This window comes from Drosophila yakuba, chromosome X (assembly GCF_016746365.2).
Source record: "Drosophila yakuba strain Tai18E2 chromosome X, Prin_Dyak_Tai18E2_2.1, whole genome shotgun sequence".
Lineage (NCBI taxonomy): Eukaryota > Metazoa > Arthropoda > Insecta > Diptera > Drosophilidae > Drosophila > Drosophila yakuba.
The window spans coordinates 24,176,380-24,191,862 of record NC_052526.2 but is presented as its reverse complement, the minus strand read 5'-3'; the positions used below and the strand labels follow the sequence as shown (position 1 = coordinate 24,191,862).

Sequence of the window (15,483 nt, the reverse complement as noted above, 5' to 3'; positions counted from 1 at the left end):
ATTTAACTTTTTGTTCGAATAAACATTTTTAATCGTGTTATAACGTAACGTACATTTTTTCAGTTACAATTTGTCAATAAGTTGACTCTGCGGGGTACAGAAAAAAACTTTTCCAAAACTTTTTGCGTGTCGACCTTGACATCGCGATGAATGTTGAGCGAGGCTACCCCAGTGTCTTCAGACACTGTCGACCTGAGGTACGTTTTGAGACGACGTAATGTTGAAAAAGAACGTTCATTAGTAGCTTTTGTTACTGGCAAAACTGCCAAAATGCGAAGCATTTGATAGACATTGGGAAACGCGTCTTTGTTACACATATCGAGTGCTTCCATTAAATTTCTTATGTTGTGTCCGGCAATGTATTTACGCCAAAGTCGAACTTCGTCGATCCAAATGTCAGGGGAATCATTGTCGTGCAAAATTGCAGAATATGGTTGGAACAACTGGGTGCAAGAATCTTTATTGAAATTGTTCAGTTTGTTGGGGAAGAGACAAGCAAAATTTGATAGAATCTTGCGATGATCGATCTTCCAGATGAGTCAAAAATAAATCAATGTATGGTATGTAGACTGTAATGCGGAAGTAATCCTCAACTGACTCGGTTTGGACATTTGAACGTTGAGTCTATTTTGACGCGAGCCTCGGCTTCCGCAATTCTATTTTGTATTTTTCCCAATTTCACTCACAGTACTAAAGATTTCTTTGAAGTTCTCTTCAGCGTTTTCTCTTCTGTCTATCAAAACCTGCTTTGCAGCATCAGCCAATTAATAGCTTCGCCAAGATCTTGGTTTTCATTTTCAAATTCCGACAATTAAGTATGAATTGTCAAGTTATTTGCACTTTTATATAAAAAGTGCTATATTGTTCATAAAAATTAAAATTATGTGGAAAAATTCTCCATGGAGGGTTACAACCCCCAAATAATAAATACTTAAAAAACTTCGATCCAAAGAAACCGAACAATTTTTTAAGTTATATTAATGCCAATAATTTATATGGGTGGGCTATGAGTCAGCCCTTACCCCTATCAGGGTTTCAGTTTTTGGATAAAGAAGAAGTTAATTCATTCGACTATAAAAATATAGCATGTGATGGTAGTATAGGGTATATGCTAGAAGTTGATCCAGAGTACCCGGCCGATAAGCATGATTTACATAATTATTTACCATTCTGTCCTGAAAATAACATTCCACCAGGGGGCAAGCAAAGAAAGCTTATAGCTGATTTAACCAATAAAAGTGAATACATAGTTCACTTAAAACAGCTTTAACTTTGTTTAGAGCATGGTCTTATTGTAAGAAAGGTACACCGAGTTTTGTCCTTTACGCCCTAAACACACATCAGAGAAAATTGGCTGAAAATTATTTTGAAAAAATTTTTTTTAAGCTAATGAATAATGCTGTTTATGGGAAAACAATGGAAAATGTAGCAAAGCGTCGTCAAGTAGCTTTAGTTAAACATTATCAACCGAAACAAACTTCTCCAGGTTTTAGACAGCGCATAGCTAGAAATGATTTTCATAGCGTAGAAATATTTGGTTCAGACTTAGCAGCAATTGAGTCAACACCATCTAAAATTATAATTATTATATATATAAGAGTAACGGTTTTAGAACTCTCAAAATGGTTAATGTATGAATTTTATTATAACTTCCTTTTAATTAAAAGTCCATCTTCGAAAATAATATATATGGATACAGATTCATTTATACTATCTTCAGAAGATTTTTATGAAACTATAAGACACAACCCACAACGCTTTGATACTTCTAACTATAAGCAAGCAAACCAATTTAATATAATACAGGCTAATAAAAAAGAACCAGGAAAAATATAAGATGATCATGCCGGTAAGGTTATGACCTCTTTTGCGGGACTTAAGGGCATACTCTTGTTTAGTTGATGGAGAAGGAAACGACCCCGAATGCATAAAAAAAATTAAAAGTATAAAAAAATCTGTTATTAAGAGGCTGAATCATGTAGATTATATTGAATGTATTAAGTATAAAAATACATTTTATGGCTCACAGAGAGTAATTCGTAGTAGGTCTCACATTCTTTATACCAAAATTGTAAATAAAATTAGTCTTAACTATAAGGATGATAAGAGATATAGTTTTACACTTTAGCCCACCGTCACTATAATATAGATATTATAATTAGCAGTAACTTCACTAATACTCAATAATAATATATTATTGTACACCCTTGTAAATTACAAAACAACACCGAAATGTAAATAAACAAAAACCAAATTGAATTTGAAATTATTTTTTTGTGTTTTATTACTTAAGCATATCATTTACAGATATCCATCCACTTTACAAGCACCTGGTTCTTTTTTCTTTTAAATATTTTCTCTATTAGAAACGCATTCTTACTTTTACTTTCTGAAGATCCTCTTCATAAAACGAACCTTGAATAGGGTTACTCATATAATCTTCTATTTCATACGTTACAGGCCCTGTTGACTTAACTTTTAAAACTTTAAAAACTTCTCTATTCCAATTAGGTTCATAACCCTTCATAAGTACTCCCTTGAATTTACTTATTCTAACGAAATCCCCTACTGAAAATTTATGTTTTGGGAATATTTTTTGTATATTATATACTGATTTTAAGATTAACTCTTCATTTTTGACACACTCATCCACAGGCTTCATTTTAATAGTTCGATGATAAGAATTATTGTATTCATCTACAAGAAATTTGATTTTATGAATCTATTTATAGTCACCCTTCATACTGAACATTTTCCACATACGATTTTTTAGAGTTCGATTGAAGCGTTCACAGATAGAAGCCTTTAGGTGTGTATAAGTACGGTAATGATTTATATGAAATTTTGTCATTATTTCCCTAAAAGCGGAATTAAAAAATTATTTTCCTTGATCTGACTGAATTTTCTTAGGTCTACATTTACTAGTTCTAAAAACAGTTTCCATTGCCTGAACTACATCGAGGGTAGACTGTCTTAACCGCTTCGGCGAACGCATACTTTGAAAACGTGTCAATAACGGTTGGTAAATATTTATATCCCTTATTTTCTTTACTAAATGGAATCATTTCAACTAAAGCAATTTGCCATGTATCATTTATTCCTTTTTGAATGAACTTTCGGCGTTTAAAATTTTTCCGAGCAGGCTTATGAATTTCATCAACAACTTGTTGCTTGGGATTTGATTTGTTTGATTTATTTTTTATTATAAGACGTTGCTTGATTAGATAATAGTGACTGCTTATATACTAGTACATCCCGTTTTATTTCAACGCGCATCTTTTTAGAAATTTTAAAACATAATCGAGTTAAATCTATTTGTACATCTTTATCATAGGAACCCTCCAAATTAGACAGTTGAATATCTAACTTTTGTAAGGATGCACACTTAGGAATTATATGTTTGTGATAAAGATAAATAACTTGTTATCGTAATTCCAGCACAAAAATGTGGTAAAAAAGATACCCAATCTTAATAAAGATCTCCAGGACTCACAATCGAACTCAATTTTGTTACCATATTGATTAATTACAAAAACGTACTGCTTATCTGAATTCCTAATTCTAAAACTACACTTTATTGAGGGCATACAAGGATGATCAATAATAGTATCTGGCATCAGGAAGTCATACTGGTCAAGCTTCAGCTGTATAAATTCCTTATATGTGAGCAGTTGCATCCATTCGTCTTTATCAAATCCAATGTAATTGTTTTTACTTTGCAGCATCCAAATCATGGCCGAAAAATTACGAGAAGTTGACAGACCACATTTCAACTTTAGGCTATGACCAACATAATATTCGAAACCAAAAATGACTTCATGATTCTGGGTCTTTCGAGATTTCATTCTTTTACTTATGCACGTATCCATTAGCTTAGAGTGCTTTGTTTAAACTAAAAGTATATTCTGATTTTGGCGGTATATAAAGGAGGAAGCCCTTCCAAACTCACCCTCAGTTGATTAAAAAGTCTCAACCAATTATCATGAACACTGTAGATCGAAATTCAAGCATTATAGTAGACTTTCAATATTTACTGGGAAACAACAAACAAGTTTTTGTAAAAGAGTTTATGCTGGCCGGAACTGTCATACCTAATTTCTTTCATTTTAACATTTAACATTAAGGAATTGGATAATGAAACTTTTAAGCAACAACATCTTAATCATTAGAAAATAAACGGATTGGACTGATCAGCTGGAGATATTCCGTATACATGTCTTGAAGAAATACTTTCACCGCTAAACAAATACTGTACAGTTATCGTTCGTGGTGAAATTAAGAAAATCTTTTTAAGCAAGTATTTAACAGCAAACATAATTGACATAGATATTGGAAAAAGTTTAACTCAGCTACCCAATTTTTTTACCAATTGTAGAATACATAGGAAAAAACATCCAGTTCGCTGTTAATTAAATAATTTGTTTAAGTTATTTGTATTCTTAGAAAACTCGAGTTATAAAATATACACTAATTTAAACACATATGTCTAAAGTTAAATAAAAAATAATTTGTAAACCATTTAGATCGTCTACTATCATTTACTATGGATTCCGTTAAAAAGTTGTTTGGTAATAATCCCGAGAAAAAGTATACTCTCGACTTATATATTGTAACTACTGCGGATCTGATACGCATTTCGAGAAAAATTGTGCCTATAAACGCGACCAGGAAAATCAGAAAAAATCATAGTATATTTAATAACAAATATACAATAAATAACGGCAAAATATACATTTTATAGTTTATCTTGTATAAAATAAATCAGTGAATATACAATACAAATGTTTCGACAATTTATACATCCTTACACAATGTTAATTTGCGGACCTTCAGGATCGGGAAAAACAACATTTCTAGAAAATCTGATAAACCGGAAGAGTGATCTTTTTAATGTTTCAATTGATCGAATTATTAATAATATTGAATACTTTAAAGGAGTTCTTGAAACCATCGAAAATGAAACTAATGATCCTATTCTCTTGATATTGGACGACTTGATGATGGGAGCCTTTAATAAAAATGTATGTGAACTCTTTACTAAAGGTTCCCACCACCGAAATTTATCTGTTATTGTTGTTACTCAAAATATATTTCACAAATCATCGCATACCAAAGATATTTCACTTAACACTAAATATATAATTGCATTTAAAAATCCTCGAGACAAACTTCAATGACTGGCAAGACAAATTTATCCAGAGTTATTTAGAATATATAAAAAAGTAACAGAACAACCACACGGGTATTTACTTATTGATCTTACCCAGGGAATAAACGATCTCTTGAGATTTAGATCAGACATTTTTAATTCGGAATATACAGTGTGCTATTCTGACGAATATGGTTTACAAAAAGATCCTAAATCGCTTGAAAGCGAACAAACACATATTGTATGTTCTCAAAAGGGCCAACAACAAACTACGGAAGGCAATTATAACCAATGGTGATAATGAGCTGGTAAAAACCATAAAAGAAATAGTTTTAAATACATTACGACAAAATCATAAAGTCAATAAAGCGCATCTAAGTGCTTTAAAAAAGTATAAGAATGCATTGCGATATATTTCATGTCCAAAGCGTACATTAAACTTTAAGAGAAAAGTCCTAATTCAAAAAGGTGGTTATTTACCCATTTCTAATTAGTTCGTTGCTTTCAGGAATTTTTGGAAAAATATAAAAAAAATGATAAAAAATAAGCATAATTTAAATAAAGTTATTTTAATAAACCCGAATACCTTACCAAAAGTACTTTATAATGATGAGGGAATGAATTATGAAAAATTTGTACCAATTTTAAATAATAACAAAATAAGTGATTTTGATAAATGGATTAATATTCGTCAAGAACTATGTTTCTATCAAAATAAGAAATGTAGTAAATCATGGAATACTTCAAATGAACAAAAATCATACTTAAATTCAACGAGAACATCTGAGTTTTAAACAATAGAATCGATTGATATAAGTCCTAACACGTCAAAATGTAAATCAAAGTTTTCACCGAACATGTCTGAGCTCTCGGATTTACCTCAAACAAGAGAGAACGCTATAGTCGAGTTCCCCGACTATCTGATACCCGTTACTCAGTTAGTGGAAGGGAGAAGGAGAGTCTTCAACACAGTTTTTGGCGGTTTGTGGGCGTTAGAGTGGGCGTGGCAAAAAGTTTTTTGGCAAATCGATAGAAATTTACAAGACCAATACAAAAATGAAAAAATATCAAAACATTTTTCAAAAGTGTGGGCGTGGCAGTTTTGGGCGGTTTGTGGGCGTTAGAGTGGGCGTGGCAACATGAATCGACAAACTTGCGCTGCGTCTATGTCTCTGGAGTCTGTATGCTTAATCTCAACTTTGTAGCTTTTGTAGTTCCTGAGATCACAGCGTTCATACGGACGGACAGACAGACGGACAGACGGACATGGTCATATCGACTCGGCTATTGGTCCTGATCAAGAATATATATACTTTATATGGTCGGAAACCCTTCCTTCTGCCTGTTACATACTTTTCAACGAATCTAGTATACCCTTTTACTCTACGAGTAACGGGTATAAAAACTGATGAAAAATATTTTAAATCACAAGAAACTGCTAAGTTATTGAATGTTAAAAAAAAAAGGTAAAGTCTGGTATTTTTTTTTTTTTTTTTACATCTTTAAACAAAAGACCAAAAACAAAAAAAAAAGTAAATAAAAACAACAACTATGAGTCAGAACGACGTTCGCGCTCAGCGTCAACGCGAGCAAGACGACCGCCGGCTCTCATTGCAACGAAACAACGCGTACTTTTCATATGTCTCCGCGACCTCTGCAGACAGCGAGCGGTCAATCACCCCTAACCCGACGAAGTTACTTTTGCCAACAACTCAAGAAAGAGCGCGTTCTTGCTCTCCCTCATTACTAGCTTCGTCACAACACCCGCAAGCACCAAACACTTGCGAAATTTCTTTACGCTTGCCTACGGTGACTAGTACTGTGACAACAACAACCACTGCAACTGTAATCACAACAACAACTGGAACGGTATCATAGGCTCGCTCAATTTCGTAGACGCAAGTACTTGCTCGCCCTGAGCCAGCGATCAAAACAAACACGCAACTTAACGGTTCCGCTGTGCTAGCAGAAAACATAAAACATAAAACCATACAGACTGGAATGGATCGCTACATAACAATTAAAAGAAAACTCAGCCCTCAAAATAATAAAAATCAACAATCCGAAAATAAGGCAAAAATTACACGATGTCACTAATAAAACGCCAGCAAACACCTACAGATTTGAGCTTCTGGCAAATTCTACTGATCAAAGTGTACAAACGGCAAAGCCATCCAAAGAGGAACCTAAGAAGGTTAAGCCTCCTCCAATATACATTCGCGAAAAAAGCTCAAGTGCCTTAGTGAACAACATAGCGACATTAATAGGAGAAAACTCGTTCTACATAATCACCCTAAGAAAAGGGAACATTAATGAAACAAAAGTTCAAACTCACACCGAGGCTAGCCATCGTATCCTAACCAAATTCCTGGACGATGCAGGAAAAAATTTTTATACATACCAACTAAAAAGCGCAAGGGGCCTAGAGGTTGTTCTCCAAGGGATTGAGGCAACTGTTTCGACCACTGAAATCGTAGAAGCGCTCAAGGAAATAAACTTTAATGGAAAAATGGTCACGAACATACTTAACAAAAATAAGGAACCACAACCAATGTTCAAAATCGAGTTGGAGCCAGAGAGCCAGGTACTAAAAAAAAATGAAGTTCACCCAATCTACAAGTTACAGCTCCTATTGCATCGGCGTATCACAGTAGAAGAGCCACACAGGCGCAACCGCCCAGTGCACTAACTGCCAAGAATATGGCCACACTAGACTTACTGTACACTGAACTCTATCTGCGTAGTCTGTAGTGAACCCCACAGCACAGCGAACTGTCATAAGAACAAGGAAGACAGCTCTGTTAAAATGTGCAGCAACTGCGGTGGAAGTCATACAGCGAGTTGGCGTGGCTGTGTAGTATATAAGGAACTAAACAACCGTCTTAACAAACACGAAGAATCAACACGAGCTCAGGCCACACACATCAGTCACACTCCGCCACAATCGGGCCCCTCTTACACGGCACCCCTAGCGTTTCCTTCGCTACTGCCTTAAGATCGCGAATTAAATAACACAAAAGTCAACTACTACGCGGGAAGAACAGGAAATAACTACTTCGAACGATCAAACGCAGCATATATCAACTGGCATTGAAACGATGATGATCTCACTCCAGCAAACCCTAAAAGAATTTATGACATTCATGCAAACCACAATGCAAGAGCTTATGCGAAACCAAAATATGCTGATACAGCTTCTCGTGTCATCAAAATCAACATAATGTCTCCACTTCAAATATCTATGTGGAACGCGAATGGCGTTTCACGGCATAAACTCGAACTTGCCCAGTTCCTATCCGAAAAAAATATTGACGTCATGCTCCTCTCCGAGACAAATCTAACAGACAAGCACAACTTCCATGTTCCAGGATACCTATTCTACGCCACTAACCATCCGGACGGAAAAGCCCATGGCGGCACTGGTATACTTATCAGAGGTCGCATCAAACACCACCTTCATAATAGAACTGAAACGGACTACCTGCAATCCACTTCCATAAGCATGCAATCTAGCATCGGCCTCGTCACTCTGGCCGCAGTCTACTGCCCACCTCGTTTTGCAGTTTCTGAGGACCAATTCTTGGAATTTTTAGCGATGAGCGATTTATAGCGGCTGGTGACTACAATGCCAAGCACACGCACTGGGGCTCACGCCTTTTAAGCCCAAAGGGTAAACATCTTTACAACGCGCTCATTAAGCCACGAAATAAGCTTGATTATGTCACTCCGGGTAGGCCTACATACTGGCCAGCAGATCCAAATAAGCTCCCGGATCTCATTGACTTCGCAATAATAAGAAAGATCCCTAGAAATAATATTACGGCTAAGTCACTTGCAGAACCACATATAACTGAGCACACCTACAGGCTGACAGGCAACAGGACCAACTGGGCAAGGTACACAAAATATGTTTGTACTCACATGGTACCAACTCAAACAGTATCTACCCATGAGGATATTGACCGCCTGACCGAATCGATGGAGGAAAATCTTGTTGCTGCAGCCAAGGCCTCTACCCCTCCAGACACACACAAAATGACAAATCATACCAAGACAACTCGCGAAATCGAACAGCTAGTACTTGATAAACAAGGACTAAAAAGAGAATGGCAGAATCACAGATCCCCAAAGGCTAAGGAACAGCTAAAAATAGCAACACGTAGACTAACCAGGGCACTTAAGCTTGAGGAAGCAAACGCCCAGCATTTATATATCGAACAACTATCGCCCACCAGCAAGAAGAACCCTTTGTGGAAAGCACACAAAAATATTCAGCCACCAGCAGAAACAGTCTTTCCACTGCGAGGCCCCTCAGTAAGCTGGATACGCAGCGAACTAGATAGAGCAAGTGCATTCGCCGATCACCTTCTAGGCGTATTCCAGCCAAATACTGCTAGCAACTCATTTGTCCTACCTGTAGCAATTAAAATCCAGCCACCAATAAATCCAATAACATTTAGTCAACGTGAGATAGCATCTATAATAAAAGATCTTGAGCCCAAAAAATCACCTGGACACGACTTGGTGACACCAAAAATGATCATAGAACTCCCACCGTGTGCGGTTCTGATATTATGCAATCTCTTTAACGCTATTACGAAACTTGGATACTATCCCCAAAGGTGGAAAAAGGCGGTCATAGTGATGATTCCCGAACCAGGCAAAGACAAAACGCAACCCTCATCCTACAGACCTATCGTGTCTCTCGAAACTGTTTGAAAAGGCATTTTTAAAACACCTAGCTCCCTACTTAAGAATGCGAAACATAATACCATCCTATCAATTTGGTTTTCGCAAAAATCATGGAACGATCGAACAGGTCAATCGCATCAAAAACGGAATTCGTACTGCTTTTGAGCACCGGGAATACTGCTCAGCAATATTCTTAGATTTTGCACAAGCATTTGACCGAGTCTGGCTGGAAGGACTAATGTACTAGATAACAAAAGCTGTTAAGGCTTAAAGCAGTCAATCTTCACTGGCTTATTAATTGCAACTCTCCGCTTAGTCTGGAATACAAAGTACTTCTCTACAATACTGTGCTGAAACCATTTGGACATACGGCTGTGAATTATGGGGAAACGCGTCCAAAACCAACATTGATATTATACAGCGAGCTCAGTCAGCGATTCTGCGAACTATCACTGGGGCACCATGGTACCTACGCAGCGAAAGCATTCATAGAGACCTCAACATAAACCTCGTCAACGAGGAAATCCAGATGAGAAAGAGTAAACATCAAGCAAAGCTCGCCGCACACGAAAATCCTCTCGCGAAGTCGCTCACGCGTGTATGTAGTCACAGCAGACTAAAGCGCATAGATTCTCCAGCCCAGCAAAGAAATCCTAGGGCCGTCTCTAACTATTTAATATTGTACTTAAACTAATTTATATAATAAGATTTGAATAATTATTGTTAGTCTCATAATAAGAGAAGATCCAATAAATAACGCAATAAGTTCGAAAAAAAAAAAAGTTCAAATTTCACAATACTTTTGACAGAGTAATTGGCATGGATATACTTGAGCAAATAGGAGCAGAAATTGATTTGGTAAAAGCACAATTGAGAACGACATTAACTCACTTACCCATTTGCTTTCAAAACAAATCGAGTCCTCAATTATATGTTTTACAACCCGGGAGTGTAAAGATCATTCCAATGATATTGAATTTGTAAAACGGCACATTTCTTACAGAAAAAAAAAATTGCTCCGGATCTGTTTTCGTCTGAAGGATTGTACCAGGCCACAGATTACATCAAATACATCTAAGTAGTAAATCATTCTGATTCCTTTAAACATATCGACTTGAGCACGCCAATATTTGTTGAAGAATGGGAACAAGACAATGTTATAGAATTTAATTTTTCCGATTATGTAAAAATACAAGACAAGCCGGATACAAATTTTTTTTTAAACAATTACATCTAGAACACCTTAAAACGGAAGAGTATAAAGAATTAAAGAAACTTGGTTCAAAATTTAAAGACATATTTTTTGATGAAGACACCAAATTAGCTTTTGCCAATACAATAAAACATAGCATCCCAACTACGGATGACATCCCCATATACACCAAGCCATTCAGATATGGACACTTCGAAAGAACAGAAGTCCAAAACCAAATAAGAAAGTTATTGGACATGAAAATTATTAGAGATAGATATTTCCCATTGAGCGCACCGGTTTGGTTGGTCCCTAAAAAGCAAGATAAAAACATAAAAAAGAGTGGAGATTAGTGGTGGATTTCAGAAAACTAAATGAAAAAACAGTTAAAGAAAGATATCCCATGCCAGTTATTACCGATGTTCTCGATAAACTAGGAAAGGCCACATATTTCTCCGCTTTAGATCTGGCTAGTGGCTATCACCAAATCGAAATGGCTGCCGAATACATGGCAAAAACAGCTTTTTCCGCGGAAGGTGGCCATTACGTATTTACCAGAATGCCCTTCGGGTTAACAAACGCTCCAGCAACTTTTCAGCGAGTGATGGATAATGTGTTTAAGGAATTAATTGGCAAATGTTGTTTAGTATATTTAGACGGTATTATAATCTTCTCACCTTCACTGCAAGAGCATATACAGGATCTACATAAGGTTTATTCCAAACTAAAGACTACAAACCTCAAGCTGCAAGTTAAAAAATAAGAATTTTTAAGAAAAGAAATCGAATACCTTGGACATGTAATATCAGCTGATGGCATTAAGCCTAGCCCAAACAAATTAACAGCAAAAAAAAAATTGTACACTCCCCAAAACAAGGAAGGTAATTATATCATTTTTAGGATTGCTAGGGTACTACAGAAAGTTCATTCGTGATTTCGCGAAAGAAAAGAAGACAGTTAAAATTGACCAAAATTTCGTCGATATATTCGAAACATGCAAAACTCTTCTACGTAATGACCCTATCCTACAATATCCAGACTTTTCTAAACAATTTATTCTGACGACAGACGCTAGCAATGCACTATGGGGAATTCGACCTGTTTTTTTGGCATAAATTAATATCTCGTAAAATATTTAAGATACGATGATAATTTTTTTGTCTATTCTTATACACACCTTTACAATCAATTTGGCAAAGTGGGCGTATCGCCGCCTTCGAACAACCGCCCACATCAGCCCCCCGCCCCCCTATCTTTACGATTTTTTTTTTTTCTACCCAATATATTCTTCAGTATCTATTTTAACGTTGAAAAATAAGAAAATTTTATTTTTTATTTTTGTTCGTCATAAGGCCAGAGCCGTTTCAGTAGTAGTTTTCATATGATGTTCAACGGTCCTTGCCTTCCGTCCAGGCCGGGTATTATAAAGCTTTTTATTTCATTTATTTTTATTTTTCATTTATGCAAAAATGTGTTATGAAACATGCCATAAGTTACCTTGATTAATTTCAAGAAGACTGTCGTCGATATGCCCAACAATGCGTGCGCCACGCTACTAGGAGGGCCGCATTGAAAATTGAGAGGTTGCTACCTAATAATTTAATTTTCGCGAAAAGTCGCAAAAATTCGTAAATGAAACCTATGTGTTCTAAATAGGGAATTAATCACTCTACAGCATGGACTAACACACTTACTAAACAAATTTGAACAATTTTTTAAAACTCTATTCAAAGTTGAAATTTTATTTTGAAAGTTGGACGAGAACATCACTTGATAAATATACAAATTGTTAAGTTTACGCGCACGAACTAAGCAACATATTAGTAGAAACACATAGTACACACCTCAAGAATGAGTATACATTTCAAATTTGACGGGTTTAGGCCTTGTGGTTCAAGAAATATTAATTTTAGTAAGCACTAAAAAAAGAAGCTCTCCGATGGCATGTGCTTTGTGTTTGCAACAGCTGACTTTACAGCTGTTAATTTTAACAGTGGACTGTTAATTTAACATTTGCGTTACAGATTATAAATCTTTGATCAATTCTTAATATGTTAAAAAAAAAAATTTCAAAATTTGAAACACTTTAAAAAATACATTTATGCCAAAAAAAACAGGTCAAATTCCACATAGTGCAATGTAGCAATGGGAGCGGTACTGTCTCAAGGCAGTTTAGGAAGCGACAAACCTGTATCCTGTACCTGTATATAGCCAGCAGAACATTGAACGATACCGAGCAGAATTATAGAACAGTAGAGAAGGAAATGCTGGCAATTATTTGGGCAATTAAATATTTTAGACCCTATCTATTTGGTAAAAAATTCAAAATTTTTTCGGACCATCGACACCTGATTTGGTTAAAGAATTTTAAAGAACCGGGCAGTAAACTTGTCCGCTGGAGACTTAAACTACTAGAATACGAGTTTGAAATTGTTTATAAAAAAGGTTCACAAAATGTCGTTGCAGATGCGTTAAGCAGAATAAATGTAGAAATTAACTGCAATGACATCGAAACATTGGAAGGCACAGCGGGTTATACCTTTCAATTAGAACAACCAAACGACAATATTCATATCTCAGAGAAACCACTTATCGATTTTAGACTTCAATTGATCCTTGGAAAATGGGCCGAACCCCGAGTCCTTTACAATAGTCCCTTTTAAAAAAAAAAGTACGACGGACAATCATAAACCCGGAGTTTAACTTAGAAAGCATAGCCAAATCATTAAAAATTTTTCTAAAACCCAACAATATCTGCGCAGTATATACAACAGACAGAATATTTAATTTAATTCAGAAGACGTACTCGCATTATTTTGCTCACAGTAACACTTATAAACTTGTTAAATGCAAGATATTGTTAACAGACCTGATAGGCATCGACAATCAAGAAGAAACAATTCGTACGCAACATGAGGGGCGGACGAAGTGACATTAAAACTCAAAAGAGAGTTCTATTTCCCAAACATGTATGAAAAAGTAAAACAGATTATTCATAACTGTACTGTATGCAAAAGTTTGAAATATGACAGAAACCCACCTAAACAAGCCTACCAAATAACAGAAACCCCGGATGGACCACTAAATATAGTACACACGGACTTGTATACTATTAACGGCCGATACGTGGTTACAATAATAGATAAGTTCTCGAAATTTGCAGCAGCCTATACGATCCCAACCAGAGATAGTATAAATACCAAAAGGGTTATTTTATAATTTATTCAAAATTTTGGGATACCAAAAACACTTATTTGCGACCATGGTGCCGAATTTCAATCTAAGCTTTTCAAAAGTTTTTGTTCACAATATAATATAGATTTACACTCTACTTCGTTTCAGCAATCTTCAAGTAACGCGTCAGTTGAACGGTTGCATTCCACACTGACCAAAATCTATAGAATCAATATAGATCGAAAGTCCAAAGATAGGCTCGAATGCAATCACGAGGAAATTTTATCAGAAACATTAATCACATATAATAACGCAGTCCATTCTGCTACTAAATAAACTCCATTCGAACTTTTCTCGGGAAGAACCCATCTTTTTAATAAAAAAATTACATTTGATAACTAAACTTTTACTAAATTAAACACATTTCTTAAAGAAAATTAAGAAACAAGTAGACCAGGCAAAAATAACTTAAATACAAAAACTTAACGAGGATAGACACGAACCCCTCCCGGATACCGCAAATCAAACTATACACAGAAAAGAAAATAGAAGAAATAAATTAACGGCAAGATTCACTCAACAAATAGTTCACGCTGACGCAGGCCCAACATTGCTAACTAAGAAAAATCCAAAACTTCATAAATCAAAGAAAAGAAGGAATATTAATAAAATAGTCAACAAGGGTAGCAACATTACAGATCCGGTCTCCACATCAACATCAAACGAAATAAGACTTTAAACTGAAAACTACAGAAATAATAAGAGAGAACGCTATAGTCGAGTTTCCCGACTACCTGATACCCGTTACTCAGCTAGTGGAAGTACGAAGGAGAGTCTTCCACACTGACAGTTTTTGTTGTTTTGTGGTCGTTAGAGTGGGCGTGGTAAAAGGTTTTTTGGCAAATCGATAGAACTTTACAAGACTAATACAAAAAGGAAAAATATCAAAACATTTTTCAAAAAAGTGGGCGTGGCAGCTTTGGGCGGTTTGTGGGCGTTAGAGTGGGCGTGGCAAAAATATTTTTGGCAAATCGAGAGAAATTTGCAAAACTAATAAAACTATGAAAATATATCAAAACATTTTTCAAAATTGTGGGTATGGCAGTTCTTGGCGGTTTGTGGCAACATGAATCAACAAACATGCGCTGCGTCTATGTCTCTGGAGTCTGTATGCTTAATCTCAACTTTCTAGCTTTCGTACTTCCTGAGATCTCGACGTTCATACGGACAGATCAAGATGTAAGGTAGCTTGTCGTTGATCTCGGCCTAAAAGTAG

The 15,483-nt window shown here is 35.7% G+C and overlaps 1 protein-coding gene and 1 long non-coding RNA gene across 13 annotated transcripts in view; both read right to left on the bottom strand.

Annotated features, from left to right (window-relative positions):
- LOC26536261 (unconventional myosin-VIIa) overlaps positions 1-15,483 on the bottom strand; it is an 893,412-nt gene that overhangs the window by 449,838 nt on the left and 428,091 nt on the right. The window lies entirely within an intron of this gene.
- On the bottom strand, positions 8-6,119 carry LOC120322415. The gene is made up of 2 exons (XR_005562214.1): positions 2,764-6,119; positions 8-2,697 (listed from the first exon to the last, which is right to left on the bottom strand). It is a non-coding gene; the product is annotated as an uncharacterized LOC120322415 (long non-coding RNA).